Here is a 5,500-nt window from a genome sequence, read left to right on the forward strand (position 1 = left end):
AATTTTCTTGAGTTATCCTCTGAGCTAGAACATACCAGTCCCCGTGTCCCCACTTGTTGAGTGTTGGGAGCTTACTCCCAGAGGATCCTCAGTATTTTCATACTATTGCCTCCTCTGAAAGCAATAGAAGTAGACTCTTTGTTTTATAGCAGAAACAAAGCTGGAGAGGTCTGGGTCTGGACTTTACCACATGCTACAAGAGTGTGCAGAGTAGGAAAAGCAGGGATTTAGGAATTATGAGTTACAATTTTCATTCTGTCAAATTGGGTAAATTATTTAAATTCTCTGAGCCCATGGGGTGCCTGGGTGGCTAAGTCGGTTGAGCATCTGACTTGAGCTCTGGTCATGATCTCATGGTTTGTGAATTCGAGCCCTGAGCTATCAGCACAGAGCCTGCTTCAGATCCTCTATCTGCCTCTCTCTCTCTGCTCCTCCCCTGCTTGCACTCTCTGAAACATAAATAAACATTAAAAAATTCTCTGAGCCCTATTTTCCTCATTATAAAGTGGAGATACCTACTAACAGGGTGGTCATGAAGGCTAAATAAATTAACTAAGATAATGGGCTTGGTGCATTGTAGGCACTCAGTACAAGGAAGTTAAAACTCTGAGTCATATTGAATCATTTCACTCAGTGTTCTCAGATGCTTGCCTTTTGGCTATTCCATAGCTCATTTATACTCATCCATGTTGGGTGGGTTAGGAGGAAAATGAATCCCAACTCAACCCTGTCTGTCTAATGCAAGTCAAATGTGTTCAGCGAAAGCATAGGAGTTTAAATGGTAATAAATCTGGTGAAAATGAGTTAGGTCATGATCTGCTTTTTTCGGTCCAAACTAAATGGTGGTTTCAAAAACTCACCTGCAATCAATTTCTGATGATAATCAGTAAATATTCTACCACAGATTTTCTTTCTGGGTAAAAAATCCAACATCAAAGTTCTCATAGACTGAAGTGTATTCATTTCAAGCACTTTCCATACAGAATCCATCTTGGCCTCTCTCCACATAGTTTGAAAATGGTTGCCTACTTCCAGACACCTGCTCCATCTTGAGTTAATACTGGATATAGCTCACACTGCAAGTTAGCACAGGCTTCATAGAAGCCTAGTAGGCAAAAGGGGGACTCTTTGCATTCAGTGAGAAATGAGCACAGCCTTAACTTGGCAGAACTATTTATTAAAATGATGATTTAGGAGAATTTTCAAATGTCACTCTTACTTGTGGATCTCACTCTCTGCTTCAGGTATAAACATTCTTTTGGACAGCCCTGCCTTGTTTCTGGGGCTTGGTGTAATTATTAGTAGGTCCCCCTTTCACTCTCAAGGGTCCCTTTTCAGATGATAAATTCTATGATAATCTCCTACAGTCCTTTATCAAAGATATATTGTTTTCATTAATCTAAGAAAAATTACCTTACCTTCCTCCAGCAGAATCTTTGGTACCCTATCATGAAGTCATTGAAGTATTTCTTCAGAGCGGTAATTAAGAGCCATATAAACTAATGGATGAATAACTCCCTACTGCTCTCTTATTGGTGAAAGCAAATAAGGTAACTTTATAGGGACTCATCTAATAGAACAGCCCTAGGAGTGAAACATATGGGCTTCGTGTTTATATTTGCAAAGCAATTCCCAATCATTTTATTTATTTATTTTATAAAGTTTATTTATTTATTTTGAGAGAGAGAGCATGAGCAGGGGGAGAGGGAGAGAAAAAGGGAGAGAATCCCAAGCTGGCTCCAGGCTCTCAGCACAGAGCCCATCTCAGGGCTGGATGTCACAAATCGTTAGATCATGACCTGAGCTGAAATCAAGAGTTGGACACAACCAGGTGCCCCATTTCCCAATCAATTTAATTAGTTTTGTTACTTAATATAAGCAAGACTATGCACCTACATTGAATAGCAAGGGAATGGAGACCTAGAGAAATCTAACTCTGTGCTTTCTGGAATGCCATTCCATGCCCGAATTCTGAAAACTCTGTGATCACATACAGCTTTTACAGACTTGAGTCACCTCCCTTCCTGTTCTTTGGGGAGAAGATGTTTTGTGGTGTCGCAACTTGAGGGTAGTAAGATTATCAAAGCATCGCCAGAGATGCTTTGAGAGTTATTGCGGAAGACAGGTTTCCATGTGCAGTGTGGCTGCTGGGAGGAGCCACGTGGCACAACCCCAGCCATTCTCTCTGGAGGGAAAGAGCCGGCTCGTAGTATCCTTCTGGATAGTCTCGAGGCATTTGAGACAGATGGATTATCAGGTTGGGCCAGCTGGGTTCTTATGGAGTCTCATAATCTGGAGGTGGCGGAATGACAGGAAGCAAGGATGACCTACCTGTTTGCTAATATCCTTTTCATCTGAAGGTACTATAGCTTGAATCTAGCTTATGGTCTGTCCTCAGATAGCTGGTCTCCTGTTTGCAGCCTAGTTCTGAGGGAAGAAAAGTTCAAAGCAAAGGAAAGGAGCCCAGGAATGGCTTGCCATCCAAAAACTGTGCTTGGAGAGCCCTTATCTTGGGGGCAAATGCACAGCAGCTAAGGAGAGAACAGAGCCAGGAAACCGGAAGAGAACCATGTCATGATGCTTGTTTCAAAACGGCTTTTCCACAGTCTTTCACCCAAATGTCCTAATTCAAGGGGATGGGGAATGGAGGGAGCAAATGGAGTACAGGATAGAAAATGCCACAGCTTTGGTAATGGTACCTTGTGGGAGTGATTAGAATCGGCTGGGTGTCACTCCTGCCGGAAGGTGGCTAAAAGACCCAGAACGCTGAGAGGTTAGTCAAAGGTACACTCCACAGATCTTGTAACCCAAGCCCCTCATTTTACATGGGATCTTTCAGGATGTCACTGAACTGCTAGCCTGGCAGGCGCACCAAGCCGCTTTAGTCTAAAAGATTTAAACAACATAAACCAGGAGTAATTTCTTCCCACTGTGAAGAACTGTCATGAGACCTGAATGACTCTGGAAACAAATCGCAGTACTTCCTGTCTGGCCAGGGAGCTTGCTCTCCACGGCTGCCCACTGCCCCTAACGGTGAGGCCCTGTTAGAGGCAGCGAGGCTGAAGCTTTAGGATCTGTTCCTTAATTTTGTATTCTTTTGCTTAAAGACCACTCCCCACGCTATTTTATAAGCCCTAGGTCTTAGAAAACCTGAATCTTGGTCTGCCTGTCCTACATGGTACATCTAACCATCCTGGTGCTCCAACATGCTCGTAATCAGAAGAGGAGACCAGGTAAGGCTGGGGATGACTCAGCTGGACCAGGCTGGGAGACAGGCTGGGGCCTGTAAAGCACTTGGGGCAGGCACAACACTGAGGGCTGCTGGCTCATGTAATGTCTCAGCCCTCTACCCACTCCTTGTTTCCACCTCCAGTTCCTTGCCTAGACCAAACTTGTCTTCAGGTCTACAGAGCCAGGATTTTAGATTTGGTGAAAGTCTTTGTCATCATCCCTCATTCTGCAGGCTCTCAGAAGGGTGTGAGCCCCTGAGGTTTGTGAACTCCCCTCCCTGCAGAGTGAAGCCACAGTGTTGGCCAATACTATAAGCAGGAAGAATACTTGGTTCAGTTATTAGATATAATCTGTCTGGTGTGTCCCTGCGTGGGGTGGGTGGAAACCAAAGAATGGTGTCTACCTATCTAGGCAGTGAATAAAACACAAATGAGTGCAATTCTGCACACCTCCACTTAGTGCCCATTATGAGCAAAGCTTCTGTGTTACCCCCTGAAGGGACAGAAAGCTGACAAGATATGATGCTGGTCCTCAGTATTTATATCAGAGAACATGGTGTGAAAAGCTCGTCCCTCATTTGCTATTTATAGCTGCCATTTAGTCAGCACCTGCTACTCAGCTGGACGTTTTATTATATATATTGTCTCTACTTTTACTGACAACTCTAGAAGGTAGATAGCATTCTCATTTTGTGCATGTGGAAATTGAGGTTCAGTGAGGTTATGTGACTTATCTAGGTTAGGCAGCTGGGGCATCGCTCTGCTTGTTAGGGGCTCGTGGAGGCTGAAGGCAAGCATGTGTAATGTTAGATGAAGGCAGAAAGGCGATGGGCTTGCCTAACCTTCTATTTTCTGTTTCACACAAGCCTGGATTGAAGTCCCAGTTTTAACACTCTGTGTGGGTTTGGGAAAAATGCTCTCTGTCTTGCTTTCCTCATCTATAAACTGGACAAAATTCTTCACAATATAGTTGGAAAGATGAAATGAGATGATGTGGATGTGGCTCAGTTCCTGGCACATTCGGGTACAAAATGACTCACTTTGGTACAAAATGCTCATCACAAAGATCTGCATGCCACTTCCTCAGAAATGTACGTTTTTACCGATTTGTTGCCTTCTCAGTGAGGCCTTCTCTGGCCACCCTATCTAAAGGCCAACCCCATTCCAACTCTTCACACCTGTAGCCCTACCTTAGTTAACACCAACTAATATGTTACAAATTGGACTTATTTATTTTTGTTTTTCTTGTCTGCCTCCACCTACAAGAAGGTAAAGTTTTTGAGACCAGGAATCATTGTATTATTTCTGTATCGTCCCAAGCACAAATATACATTGGTTAAAAGAATAAATTAAAAATCAAACAAAAACTCTCTCTTTGGAATAGAAAATTGGCTTTTAATTTGGCTTTTTCCTATTTGACCCTGGGTACATTACTTAAAATGTCTAGGCCTCAGTTTCCTCTTCTGTAAAGTGGGAAGAATGATGGTATCAATTTTAAGACTGGTAGGATAATTAAGCGATGTGTGTATAAAACCCGCACATATCAAGTGCTGGATAATCGCTTGCTATTATGATCACCTGAAGTAATCTGACCAGTTATTTAAATTGTCTTTCAATGCTGCCCATAGCTTTTAGGATAGGAGAAGAGGAGGCTAAAAGCCAAGGATGCCCTGTGTGTTTTCAGCCCAGTGATCCCCCTTGGTAGGCCAGTGACAGTTGAATAGGTGTTAAAGTGCTGTGTTCTCACCGCAAGGCTGCCGACATGTCTGGATTACCGTTACTACTGAGGAAGAAAGCAAACTGAGGCTTGCCCAAGGTCAAATGACTTGCCCAAGATCACTCACCTCTAAAACCAGGGCATGCAGAACCCAAACCCCAATGCTGGGCTTCCTACAATTGTATTACATCCGCCGCCTCTCTTCCAAGCTCTCTCAGGAGCGTGGGTTGGAGGCGCGGCTGTGGGCTCAGGAGCCCTGCGTTCACCAGGCTTTTCACTTTCATCTCCCGCAATGCACTGAACTTTTCTAACAGCCAGTTTTCCCGCATGCAGAACGTGGGAAATAAAGCCCACACCTCACAGCTTTGCGTTCAGGATCACAGGCGAGGAAAGCTCTTTGGAAACTGCAAAGCGCCCTACGAATAACCTCCGCAACAGGCATTCACGCTCGAGTCCCCGGCTTCCCAGTCCCGGGAGACGCCCCCGTCTCCGCCCACCTCCGGGGCAGCGCGGCGCGGGGTAGGAAGGACGGTTAACCCCTGGGCGTCTGTCT

This window comes from Crocuta crocuta, unplaced genomic scaffold (genome assembly GCF_008692635.1).
Source record: "Crocuta crocuta isolate KB4526 unplaced genomic scaffold, BGI_CrCroc_1.0 scaffold614, whole genome shotgun sequence".
Lineage (NCBI taxonomy): Eukaryota > Metazoa > Chordata > Mammalia > Carnivora > Hyaenidae > Crocuta > Crocuta crocuta.